Raw genomic sequence first — 14,277 nt, 5'->3', positions numbered from 1 at the left:
GCCTTCCGAGGGGCGAACGAGATCGTTTCGCCCATGATTTCCACCGCCCACTTTGCAATTCTACCCGAGGCCTCTCGGCACTAGATGATCTCCCCCAGGGGGAAGGATGACACCACAGTTACCAGATGAGACTCGAAGTAGTGTCGCAACTTCCGCCGCGTTAGGATCACCGCGTACAGCAGCTTCTGAATTTGGGGGTAGCGGATCTTGGTCTCGGACAGTACCTCGCTGATAAAGTAGACTGACCTCTAGACGGGCAATGCATGCCCCTCTTCTCGTCTCTCAACCACAATCGCGGCGCTAACCACCTGAGTGGTCGCGGCGACGTAGATCAAGAGGGCTTCTCCGGCAGCAGGGGGCACCAAGATGGGCGCGTTTGTAAGGAGCGCCTTCAGGTTCCCGAGGGCTTCCTCGGCCTCGGGGGTCCAAGTGAAGCACTCGGCCTTCCTTAAGAGGCGGTACAGAGGCAGGCCTCTTTCGCCGAGGCGCGAGATGAAGCGGCTCAGAGCCGCAAGGCATCCCATGACTCTCTGTACGCCTTTCAAGTCCTTGATGGGCCCCATGCTGGTGATGGCCGCGATCTTCTCCGGGTTGGCCTCGATGCCCCACTCGGAGACGATGAACCCCAAGAGCATGCCTCGGGGAACCCCGAAGACACACTTTTCGGGATTGAGCTTCACGCCTTTCGCCTTGAGACATCGGAATGTCACTTCAAGGTCGGAAAGGAGATCGAAGGCTTTCCTCGTCTTGACTACAATGTCATCGACATAGGCCTCGACCGTCTGGCCAATGTGTTTGCCGAAGACATGGTTCATGCACCGTTGGTACGTCGCACCCGCATTCCTCAAGCCGAACGGCATGGTGACATAGCAGTACATGCCGAAGGGTGTGATGAAAGAAGTCGCGAGCTGGTCGGACTCTTTCATCCTGATTTGGTGATACCCCGAGTAGGCATCGAGGAAAGACAGGGTTTCACACCCAGCAGTGGAGTCCACGATTTGGTCGATGCGAGGCAGAGGGTAGGGAACCTTCGGACATGCTTTGTTTAGACCAGTGTAGTCTACACACATCTGCCATTTCCCTCCTTTCTTTCTCACAAGCACAGGGTTGGCAAGCCATTCGGGATGGAATACCTCTTTGATGAACCCTGCCGCCATTAGCTTGTGGATCTCCTCGCCTATGGCTCTGCGCTTTTCTTCGTCGAATCGGCGCAGAGGCTGCTTCACCGGTCGGGCTCCAGCTCGGATATCCAGCGAGTGCTCGGCGACATCCCTCGGTATGCCGGGCATGTCCGAGGGACTCCACGCGAAAACGTCGGCGTTTGCGCGGAGAAAGTCGACGAGCACTGCTTCCTATTTGGGATCGAGCTCGGAGCCGATCTGGATCTGCTTGGAGGCGTCGCTGCTGGGGTCGAGGGGGACGGATTTAACCGTCTCCGCTGGCTCGAAGTTGCCGGCGTGGCGATTCATGTCTGGCACCTCCTTAGAGAGGCTCTCCAGGTCGGCGATGAGGGCCTCGGATTCGGCGAGGGCCTCGGCATACTCCACGCACTCCACGTCGCATTTGAACGCGTGTCGGTACGTAGGGCCGACGGTGATGACCCCGTTGGGGCCCGACATCTTGAGCTTGAGGTAGGTGTAGTTGGGGACGGCCAAGAACTTCGCGTAGCATGGCCTCCCCAGTACTGCGTGGTAGGTCCCTCGTAACCCGACCACCTCGAACGTGAGGGTCTCCCTTCGGAAGTTGGAGGGTGTCCCAAAGCAGACGGGAAGATCGAGTTGTCCGAGGGGCTGGACGCGCTTCCCGGGAATGTTCCCATGGAAAGGCGCAGCGCCTGCCCGGACCGAGGACAGATCAACACGCAGGAGCCCGAGGGTCTCGGCGTAGATGATGTTGAGGCTGCTGCCTCCGTCCATGAGGACCTTGGTGAGCCTGACGTCGCCGATGACGGGGTCGACAACGAGCGGGTATTTCCCCGGGCTCGGCACGCGGTCGGGGTGGTCGGCTTGGTCGAAGGTGATGGGCTTATCGGACTAGTCTAGGTAGACTGGCGCCGCCGCCTTTACCGAACAGACCTCCCGACGCTCTTGCTTGCGGTGCCGAGCCGAGGCGTTCGCCGCTTGCCCACCGTAGATCATGAAGCAGTCGCGGACCTCGAGGAACTCTCCCGCTTGGTGATCTTCCTTCTTATCATCGTCGCGAGCCCTGCCACCCTCTGCGGGTGGCCCGGCCTTGTGAAAGTGGCGCCGAAGCATGGCGCACTCCTCAAGGGTGTGCTTGACGGGCCCCTGATGATAGGGGCACGGCTCCTTGAGCATCTTGTCGAAGAGGTTGGCACCTCCGGGGGGTTTCCGAGGGTTCTTGTACTCGGCGGCGGCGACAAGGTCCACGTCGGCGGCGTCGTGTTTCGCTTGCGACTTCTTCTTGCCTTTCTTCTTGGCGCCACGCTGAGTTGATGCCTCGGGGGCATCTTCCGGTGGGCGGCCCTGGGGCTGCTTGTCCTTCCGGAAGATAGCCTCAACCGCCTCCTGGCCAGGGGCGAACTTGGTGGCGATGTCCATCAGCTCGCTCGCCCTGGTGGGGGTCTTGCGACCCAGCTTGCTCACCAGGTCACGGCATGTGGTGCCGGCGAGGAACGCGCCGATGACATCTGAATCGGTGATGTTGGGCAGCTCGGTGCGCTGCTTCGAGAATCGCCGGATGTAGTCCCGGAGAGACTCTCCCGGCTGCTGTCGGCAGCTTCGGAGGTCCCAGGAGTTTTCAGGGCGCACATACGTGCCCTGGAAATTGCCGGCGAAGGCTTGGACAAGGTCGTCCCAGTTGGAGATCTGCCCCGGAGGCAGGTGCTCCAACCAGGCGCGAGCGGTGTCAGAAAGGAACAGGGGGAGGTTCCGGATGATGAGGTTGTCATCGTCCGTTCCACCCAGTTGGCAGGCCAGACGGTAGTCCGCGAGCCACAATTCCGGTCTCGTCTCCCCCGAGTACTTTGTGATAGTAGTCGGGGTTCGGAACCGGGTCGGGAACGGCGCCCGTCGTATGGCGCGGCTGAAAGCCTGCGGACCGGGTGGTTCGGGCGAGGAAATCCGATCCTCCCCGCTGTCGTAGCATCCCCCACGCCTGGGGTGGTAGCCTCGGCGCACCCTCTCATCGAGGTGGGCCCGACGGTTGCGGTGATGGTGCTTGTTGCCGAGGCGACCCGGGGCCGCAGGCGCTGTGTTGCGCGTGCGCCCGGTGTGGACCGAGGCTTCCCGCATGAATCGGGAAGTCACGGCGCGATGTTCCGAGGGGTACCCCTGCCTTCGGGAGGCGGAGCTTTCGGCCCATCGGACCGCGGCGTCCTCCATGAGATTCTTGAGCTCTCCCTGGATACGCCGCCCCTCGGTGGTTGACGGCTCCGGCATCGCACGAAGAAGCATTGCCGCTGCAGCCAGGTTCTGGCCGACTCCACTGGAAGCGGGTGGCGGCCTCACCCTGACAACGTCGGCGATGCGATGCTGGATACCCTGGGGTAGATGACGAACTTCTCCGGCCGGAGGTTGGCCCGCCCATTCCTGCCCGACGTCCCAGCGGATCGGCTCAAGTGTTCCTGCTCCCTCGTCGAGCCTAGCCTGCACCCCGCGGATTTTCTCGAGCTGTGGGTCATGACCCCCTGCCAGAACGGGGACCACAGCTAGCTCCCGTAGGATGTCAACGCGAGGCACAGGCCTAGGGAGATCACCGTTCTCTGGCATACCAAGATGGTTGCCTTCGGAGGGACCCCCTAGATCGACGTGGAAACATTCACGACTTGGGCCGCAGTCCTCGTCGCCGAGGCTGCGGCTACCGTCGGAACAGTCGAAAAGGCAGTAGTCACACGCGGTCATAAAGTCCCGCATGGCGCTGGGGTTACCAAGTCCGGAGAAATCCCAACAGAAGTCGGGCTCGTCATCTTCCTCGGACCCCGAGGGCCCGTAGGTCGAGACGTCCGTCAGCCGGTCCCAGGGTGACCGCATACGATACCCCAGAGGTTTGGACTCGCCTCTACAAGAGCGCCCACCAAAGCGAAGTCGCTTGGCGGGTCGAGGCTGAATCCAAAAGGCGTGAGATGGGAATCGGTTGGTACCTCTTGGTTGACGGGCGGTGACGAAGTCACGTCAGGGACTGACTGCACCGTCATCTCAGGTACGAGGGTGACGCCCAGCAAGTCCTTCGCGAGCGTGCTGGCGTCGTCCGTTTGCTTGGGATCGGCGCGTTGAGGGGAGACAGCGCTCGTCTTCATCTCAGACGCGAGGTCGATGCCCGATGTGCCCCCCGTTGGGGTGCCGGCGCCGTCGACTCGCTCGACAGCCGACGAGGTGCCGCCTCCTGCTTGGCCTTGGTTGCCCCGCCTCCTCCTCTGTCGGCGGGGGAGGGGACGGGGTGAGCTCGAATGTTGTTCTTCCACCACGCGGGGAAGACGTCGTCGATTCCGCCGCCGGCGGGCGGGCTGTCGGCCGCCATTGTCGTTGTCGCACGGCGAGGGAAGGAGTATCATGTCGTAGCTGTCGTCGAGGGCTGGAAAGGTTGCTGGAGACTGCCCATCTGGAGCTTGACGGGAAGCTATTCGTCAACACGCAGCAGGCCCCTACCTGGCGCGCCAACTGTCGGTGTTTCGAAACCCGGGGGTCCCTGGACCGACGAGTAAATTGTCGCCGCGTGCCCCAGCCCAGATGGGTCGGCGCGAGACGGACCGCGAAGGGGGGAGGCAGCTGGAGGGAGACGGGCGTGAGAGGTGGAAATCCCGCGGCCTTCGTGTTTGTCCCGCGCCCAGGTCGGGTGCGCTTGCAGTAGGGGGTTACAAGCGTCCGCGCGGGAGGGAGCGAGCGGCCTCGCGCGAGCGCCGTCCCGTCCTTCCCCGCGCGGCCAACCCTCTGTAAGAGGGCCCTGGTCCTTCCTTTTATAGGCGCAAGGAGAGGATCCAGGTGTACAATGGGGGGTGTAGCAGTGTGCTAACGTGTCTAGCGGAGGAGAGCTAGCGCCCTAAGTACATGCCATCGTGGCAGCCGGAGAAGTTTTGGCACCCGGTTCGTGTGGTGTCGTGGCCGTCGGAGGAGCGCTGGAGCCTGGCGGAAGGACAGCTGTCGGGGCTGTCGAGTCCTTGCTGACGTCCTCTTACTTCCGTAAGGGGGCTGAGAGCCGCCGTCATCATAGAGCGTGCGGGGCGCCATCATTACTTGTCTGGTGGAGCGAGCCAGATGGGACGCCGGTCTTGTTCCCCGTAGCCTGAGTCAGCTTGGGGTAGGGTAATGATGGCGCCTCCTGTTGACGTGGTCGGTCCGTGCCCTGGGTTGGGCGACGTGGAGGCTCCTCCGAGGTCGAGGTCGAGTCTGTCTTCCGAGGCCGAGGTCGAGTCCAAGCCCCCGGGTCGGGCGAGGCGGAGACTGTCGGCTAAGGCCAGGGCTGAGTCCAAGCCCTGGGGTCGGGCGAAGCGGAATTCGTCGTCTTCCGGGGCTGAGCCCGAGTCCGAGCCCTGGGGTCGGGCGAAGCGGAGTTCGTCGTCTTCCGGGGCTGAGCCCGAGTCCAAGCCCTGGGGTCGGGCGAAGCAGAGTTCGTCGTCTTCCGGGGCTGAGCCCGAGTCCGAGCCCTGGGGTCGGGCGAAGAGGAGTTTCCTATGGTGTCTGAGGCCGGGCCTGGCTGCTGTCAGCCTCACTCTGTCGAGTGGCACAGCAGTCGGAGCGGCGCAGGCGGCGCTGTCCTCTTGTCAGACCGGTCAGTGGAGAGGCGAAGTGACTACGGTCACTTCGGCTCTGTCGAATGGAGGACGTGCGTCAGGATAAAGGTGTCAGGCCACCTTTGCATTAAATGCCCCTGCGATTTGGTCGGTTGGTGTGGCGATTTGGCCAAGGTTGCTTCTTGGTGAAGACTGGGCCTCGGGCGAGCCGAAAGTATGTCCGTTGCTAGAGGGGGCCTCGGGCGAGACATAGATCCTCCGGGGTCGGCTGCCCTTGCCCGAGGCTGGGCTCGGACGAGGCGTGATCGAGTCCCTCGAATGGACCGATCCTTGACTTAGTCGCACCCATCAGGCCTTTGCAGCTTTGTGCTGATGGGGGTTACCAGCTGAGAATTAGGAGTCTTGAGGGTACCCCTAATTATGGTCCCCGACAAAGGCCGAAGAAGAAGACAAAGGAAAGAAGTCGATCGACTACAACGATGACTTGGTTGAACTCCTGGTGCCAAGGTAATGAAAAAATTAATATCAACACTGAGTGGTCACCAAGTAAGTGTAAGAACTATGCATTCAATAAGGTTCCATTTGATTACTCTAGATCTTTTGTGCTAAACTTCTCTTTGGCACCACTCGAAAAACTTTTAACTCTTAATGAGTTGAATTATGATGAGTGGGCCGATAAGAGTCTCATCTAATTGGTGTGCATCCAAGTCTCTAGGTGATTGTGCATGTAGGTGTATGCAAGTCTAGGTTTGGTGAAGAGAAGACCCCAGAGATGATGCAAGATCTCCACTGGAATGCTCAGGCAATGAGCATCATCAAAGGAAGTCTAAGTGTATAAGAATACAGGAAAGTCCAAGGATGGGAGGATGCTCATGAGATCTGGAACATTCTCAAGATGTCACACGAAGGTGATCCCAAAGCCAAAAGACAGCGCATTGAGTCCTTGGAGAGTGAGCTAGCAAGATATGACTTGATAAAGGGTGAGTCACTATAGTCACTCTTTGATTGCTTGATGGTTCTAGTCAACAAGATAAGGGTGCTTGGAAGCGAAGACTGGAATTATTCAAAGGTCATCAGATTGTTCATCAGAGCTTATAAAGAAAAGACATGGGTTTGGCAAGAATGATCAAAGATCAGGATGATTATGAGGAGATGACTCCTCATTAGATGTTTACCAAAATCCAACAGCATGAGTCTAAAGAAGCTTCAACAAAGGCAAGGGATACAAATGCTTTGGCTACAATTGAACAGGAGTCATTAAAGAAGTCTTCTTCAAGCAAGGATTACAAACACAAGAAAGTCTTGAGAGCTCAAGTGATGATGATAGCACCAGTGATGATCTTCATGAAGAGGCAGCTATGTTCATCAAGACATTCAAGAAGTATGCCAAAGGAAGCAACAAATTTCAAAGGAAAGGCAAGAATATAGCTTGTTATGAGTGTGGCAAGTCCGGCCACTTCATAGCAGATTGTCCAAACAAGAAGGATCAAGAAGGCAAAAAGGAGTACAAGAAAGACAAGTACAACAAAGGTGAGAAGTGCAAGGGCCACTACAAGAAGAAGAAACATGGCCAAGCAAACATTGGTGAAGAATGTAATTCTAATGAAGAAAGGTCAAGCTTAGATGGAGTGGCAAGTGTTGCCATTCATCAGTCTACATCGACACCGTGACTCTTCACAAACCTCATCGACGACATCGACACTCCTACTTGTCTCATGGCAAAAGGAGAGAAGGTACATTTATTTAATGAAAGTACTTTTGATGGCATTAATGTTGAGCATAGCATGAAAAATAAAATGGTTAGTGAATTTGGTTTGAATGGTTATAACATAATCACTAAATTAATGGAGAAGCTAAAAAATAGAAAGGCAACTCTTGTAGCTCAAGAAGAGTTGCTCATCCTTGAAAAGGAGATAAACCTAGAGTTACAAGAGTTGATCATTAATAAGGAAGAAATGTTGGAGACATTGACTAAAGAACTCCCGTTAGTCAAAGTCACCATAGAGGAAAAGAATGATGACCTCTCTTCTGCAAAAACCTCCATTGTTGGTCTTGATAATGCAAAAGAGGCACTTAAAACAAACATATCATGTTTGAAAGTTCATAGTCAAGAACTTCAAGTGCAACTTGACACTCTTAAGACCACCACTACTTCATGCTTTTTAATGAACTCTGATGCTAGCTCTTCTAGTTCAAATACTTGCAAAAATTGTTTAAAATATCATGCAAATTGTTGTATGGCTAACCATGTGAAGAAAGGTACACATAAGGTTGAGACCAAGAAAATCATGAAGAAGAGTTATTGCAATGATGGGTTAGAGAAAGTTGGATCCAAGTATAAGCTCTTAAGGAACAACGATGGAAAGAGAGCACTTGGCTACAACCTGTCAAAGGTAAACCCTAGCATAGAGCATAAGGGGTGGGAGTCTCCTAAGTTCATAGAAGGGACTACCTTGTATGATGCCTTGGGAAGGATTCACTCCTCAAATGCTAGTACAAGCAAAATTCATGAGAAGGTAAATGATTATCTCAAGGGTAAGATGAAGAGTATTGTTCCTACAAGAGAAGAACAGGCTACTATCTACATCGCTAATTCTTATCTTTCTGACTATATGTTAACTTGGGATCATGGTAAAAGAGTTGTTAAATATGTGGATGCCTACACAAAGAAGAAGGCAATGAAAAGGAGTGTGTGGGTACCCAAATCGATAGCTAACACTCAAGGACCCAATTCATTTTGGGTACCTAAATGTATAACATAAATCTGTTTTGCAGGTTTACTGCTCCGATGGGTCAAGTTGGGTACTTGACAGTGGATGCACAAATCATATGACCAGAGAGAAAGACATGTTCAACTCTTTGCAGCTGGTCCAAGAAACACAAGAGATTGTATTTGGGGATAGCGGCAAAAGTAAGGCTCGCAAGGGCATGTTGCTAATGAGTTGACAGCAATCAAGAAACTACCCATTGGTGAAGTGAGGCCACAAGAAAATGATGAAGATGAAGAATTGATTTGGATGACTAATCAAGTTGTACACAAGGATTCAAGAATGGAGGATGATCAAAACACCACACAAGCAAATCCTTCAACTTTAAATCATCTAGATCAAGAAGAAGTCAGTGAGCCACAAGATATGCAAGAGGCTCAAGTATTTGAAGATGTAGTAGGTGAAGAAGCTCCACAAGAACAAGAGGATGATGGATCCATTCAACATCAACACCAAGCTCCACATCCTCAAGTTCATCAAATCTTGCAAAGAGATCATCCTATCTACAACATCTTGGGTAGCATCAAGAGAGGGGTAACAACTCGTTCTAGATTGGCAATTTTTTTCTCAATTTTACACGTTTATTTCCACTCTTGAGCCACTTAAGGTAGAAGAAGCTCTAAAAGATCCTGATTGGGTGATGGCGATGCAAGAGGAGCTAAATAACTTCACCAGGAACGAAGTATGGTCCTTAGTTGAAAGACCCAAAAAGAACGTGATTGGAACCAAATGGCTGTTTTGAAACAAGCAAGATGAACATGGCATAGTTACAAGGAATAAGGCAAGGCTAGATGCTCAAGGATTAACTCAAATAGAAGGCATCAACTTTGGGGAGACTTATGCTCTAGTGGCCAGGTTAGAGTCAATAAGGAGGTTAATTGCTTATGCCACTCACCATGATTTCAAGCTTTACCAAATGGATGTCAAGAGCGCCTTCTTAAATGGACCAATTCAAGAATTGGTTTTTATTGAGCAACCACTAAAATTTGAAGATCCAATGAAGCCCAACCACGCCTACCAGCTCCATAAGGCACTCTATGGGCTCAAACATGCCCCTAGAACTTGATATGAATGCCTTAAGGATTTTCTTCTCAAAAATGGCTTTGAAATAAGGAAAGCATACTCTACACTCTTCACTCGTAAATTTGATCATTATTTATTTGTGTGCCAAATATATGTCGATGACATTATATTTGGCAGTACTAATAAGACTTTCTGTGATGAGTTTAGCAGAGTCATGACAAATAGATTTGAGATGTCTATGATGGGTGAACTAAAGTACTTCTTAGGATTTCAAATTAAACAACTCAAGGAAGGAACATTCCTGTGTCAAACTAAGTACATCAAAGACATGCTCAAGAAGTTCAACATGGACAATGCTAAGTGAGAGCACCTCGAGGGGGTGAATAGGTGATCCTGTAAAAATCAACTCTAAACAACACAAACTTGGTTTATAAATGTTAGTGAAATAAACACCAAGCTATTGTGAATAGAGATAGAGGAAGAGTACTCTTCACTTGATTGTTACTTTGAGATATGTATTAAACTTTGGAACAATAGTGCAAGTGAATATATGAGAACTATATGGAAGAGAAACAATCACACTAAGGAAATGCACAAGTGACATGGTGATTTTATCTCGTGGTTTGGCAAATGCCTACTCCATGTTGTGGTGACCTCCTTCGGTCAAGGATTGCACTCAATCCCTCTCAAGTGATCCAAAGATCAAACTTGAGTACCACAATTTTCTTCCTTTTCTCAAGTATTCCCGTTGTGAGGAATCTCCACAAGTTTGGAGTCTCTCACCCTTACAAAATTGATCACAAGTAAACCACAAGAGTAAGGGTGGGAATAGAAACACACACAAGAACTACAGTCGCAGCAACAACACGCACACAAGTCAATAAACGAGCACACAAAACAACGCAGCGGAGTTATAGCTCAAAGAAATGCTCAAATCTCTATCACGGTGAAATGAATGTGTGCTTGCAAAGTCTAGGCGTTGTAGGATGTTCAAATGGAGGCTTGGTGTACTGCTCCATGTGCCTAGGGGTCCCTTTTATAGCCCCAAGAGAGCTAGGAGTCATTAGAGTCCCATTTGGAAGGCTTTGGTTGCCTTCTGTCCGTGGGCACACTAGACACTCCGGTGCACTACCGGACAATGAACAGTGCACGATTTCCTTCCTTGTTTGGCGAAGCCGACAGTTGTAGCCACCGGCCTCGCGGCACACTGGACAGTCCGGTGGCACCTTCGGACCGTTGGTTGAGCCACTTGTCATCCGCTGATCGCGCAGTCAACCATTGGCTGGGCGCATGGCTGGCACACCGGATAGTCTGGTGCACACCTAACAGTTCGGTGAATTTTAGCAGTGGCACCCTATCCTTTTTCTCGAGAGCGGCCTGTTCACCGAGCACGCCAGCCTGGGCACCGGACACTGTCTAGTGCACACCGGACAGTCCGGTGCACCGCAGGCTAGTGCAGGTCTGGCTTTCCTTAGCCAGACTTCTTCAATTCGATTTCTCTCACTTTGAGAAGTTTCCTAGCACTTAGTAGAATAATGTTAGTACCAAAAACAATTTACTAAGGCTAGAACAATACCTTGCTTTTTCATTTTCATCTCTTTGACTCTTGGCTCAATAAAGTCCTAACTCTATGTGTTGAGCATCTAATCACCAAAACAATATAGAAATGGCCCAAGAGCACATTTCCCTTTCACTAAGCCTAAAAAGACGCCCATGGCATCAAATGGACATCTTGACCGAAACAAAGAAGGTAAGTCCATTGATCAAAGGCTTTATATGTCCATGATAAGTTCTTTGTTATATCTTTGTGCATCTAGGCCTGGAATTATGCTTAGTGTGTGCAAGGCTCCAAGCAAACCCGAAAAGGTGTCACCTAGTGGTCCTTAAGAGAATTCTTAGATATCTGGTTCACACTCCCAACCTAGGCCTGTGGTATCCCAAGGGATCCACTTTCGATCTACTTGGCTACTCTGACTTAGATTATGCCAGTTGCAAGGTTGATCGGAAGAGTACTTATAGGACTTGCCAATTACTTGGGCGGTCTCTGGTGTCTTGGAGTTCAAAGAAACAAAACTGTGTTGCACTATCCACTGCCAAAGCTAAATACATAGTAGCTGGTGCATGTTGTGCATAGTTTCTATGGATGAAGCAAACCTTGAGGGACTTTGGATGTGTGTTTAACAAAACTCCGTTATTGTGTGACAATCAGAGTGCCATAAAACTCACAAACAATCCAGTGCAACACTCCAGAACCAAGCACATTGATATTCGTCATCATTTTCTGAGAGACCATGAAACCGAAGAAGATATCAAAATCAGTCATGTGAGCACAGAAAATCAACTAGCTGATATCTTCACAAAGCCTCTCGACGAGACTAGGTTTTGCACTTTGAGGAGTGAACTAAATATCCTAGATTCTTGTAATGTTGCTTGAAAACTTATATACAAAGTTGTATGTTGAATGCTCTAATGTGTTTCACTTGTTTCAAAATAATTTCTCTTCTTGAACCTCTTAATTTTATCTATATATCCTTTGATAATTTTTTTTCTCATTTTTCTGAGTTAGGCCCGTTGAACCAGAAATAGCTTTAAATCTCTCTATGGCGTTCTCGGTTGAACCGGGCCTAAGGCCAGTTGAACCGGGTTTGCGCAGTCTGCTCGGGTTTTGCCCTATTTCTTCTCTCTCCTCTTCTCCCATTCTTCTTTCTAGCCATCGCCCCTTCAACCCTAGCACAAGCCCGCCGCCTCCTCTCCCTCTTCTCCACCAAATCCACCCATTCCTCATTGGTTTGTGAGGGAAAACCTAGGGAGATCTCAGATCTGCTCTCCCTAGTGCTTCTCCTTCACTCTCTCTTGTGTGGATTGGATGCAAGCCTCTCTCCAAGGTATGTTCATGTGTACTTGTAGATTTCTTTTGATTCCTTGAAATTTCTTGTAAATCCACTCGAGATAAAGGAAATGTGTGTTGTATGGACGGATTTCTCTATGGATTTACACTCTATTGGGTGAAATCAAGAGAAAACACGGTTGAATCGTTCATTCTTAGTTGAACCCATCCCTTGGATCGGTTGAACCGTTCATGAACGAGTTTATCATGTTTTTCTCATCGATTTCATAATCACACCTTGTGTTCGTTGTATCTCACCATTGTCTATCTTTTGGAAGATGGTGCATCCTCGAAGGCCCTCTACTGTGGAAAGTGATTCAGAGGATTCTTCCACTAAGATCCAAGAAGAAGAAGTGCCTGCTGAGCACCTCGACGCTCCCTGTAGAAGCGGAGTCATGGTTCTAGCACCGTCGAGGCTAGGCCTTGTACCCAGCCTAAGGAACGACGTGCTCGGACTACAGCTGGTCGTGCTGCTCATCCTAATCCTCAGGGTCTAGCCCCTGTGGATGATGACCATGGCGTCATGGACTACGTCGCTGCACTCCCTCCTCCTGAGGCACATATTGCCCGTGGGCTTCGCTTCACCAAGCTCGTGCCATTCGCCGTGGTGGTGAACCTGCCATGGATTATTGCTCCAAGGGCGGTTCAAAACTGCTGCAGGAAAAGAGGTACGCAAACCCTCGTCGCTTCGTGAGGGATGATCGAATTGACGACAACCACTTCTGGGTGCTCTTTCATGTAGACTTCTACAATTCAGTCATTATGTCGAAAAAGCATCAGCCCATCATTCTACAACATCCTATCGACTGTGAGGAATGCGAAAACATGGGAGATCCAGATTTGACAAATGCCCTGCAGAAATGTGAAAGCAAAGGTATGTGGGATATCATGACGTTCACATATGATTGGAATAATGAAATCATTGTGCAGTTCTATTCAACCTATTGGATTACACATGGTAGTGAAGATGGTGATTATCTCACCCTTATATGAATTTCAATATTGAGGGAACTTGGTCCAGGATCAGCTATGCCAGGTTTGCACACATTCTCAGACATTTCTCCAGACAAGGCTCATGTGCATGAGTTTAATCAACCGCCCCGTGAACAAGTAATGGATATACATGTGTCTCCTGATAGCGAGTTCTGGAAAACTCCCAATGTACATTGCTATTACAGATATCTTAATGCATTGTTAAGGATGACTTTGTTGCCTAAAGGAGGGAATCGGGTCAATGTCCTTGGTGACAGTCAGACACTGCTCTTCTTTATGCAACCCAACAAGACCCAGTGGCTCAATGTTTTGATCGGATTTGGCAGGAAATAATTTATGTTTCTTTCTATCCAACTAAGGGTTGTGTTCATGCACCTTTTACCATGAAGATGATTGAGGTTGTTTCTCAGATCTGGTTTGAGAAAGAAGTTCATCATGTTGCCTACACCCCCTATTGGATACATCCAGCCAATCCAGCTAGAAGATCAAAGAGAGCACTTGCAAGATTACTCTTCTGATGAGCCTCCTCCTATGCCTCCTCGTCATCCATCTTCTTCTCGGGGTGCTTCAGCTTCGCGTCCTATGGGTCGTAGCGGTCATGGTAGATGTCGAGGCAGAGGTCTTGGCTCGCGTTTTTCTAATGGTATTGCTGCTCTGTTTTTGATGTGTCGCAACATCTCCACAGATGTGCATGAGTTGGCTAACCGCCGTGGGAGATAGATGACAATATCTGTCGTCAGTCAGTCTCCCGTAGTGTAACTCTGCATCAACCCTTTGAAGACATTGAGCAGTGGCACCAACATCATTATGGTATCCCCTTCACTCCAAAAGATGATGAAGATGATGTGGTTTGGGGACAGGATCAGTCTGTTCCACCTCCTTTGCATCCAGATCAGCCTTCGTCCTCCTAGGCTCCT

Source organism: Zea mays, chromosome 2 (genome assembly GCF_902167145.1).
Source record: "Zea mays cultivar B73 chromosome 2, Zm-B73-REFERENCE-NAM-5.0, whole genome shotgun sequence".
NCBI classification, from domain to species: Eukaryota; Viridiplantae; Streptophyta; class Magnoliopsida; order Poales; family Poaceae; genus Zea; species Zea mays.
The sequence above is the reverse complement of the archived record's forward strand: the minus strand, read 5'-3'. Positions refer to the sequence as shown.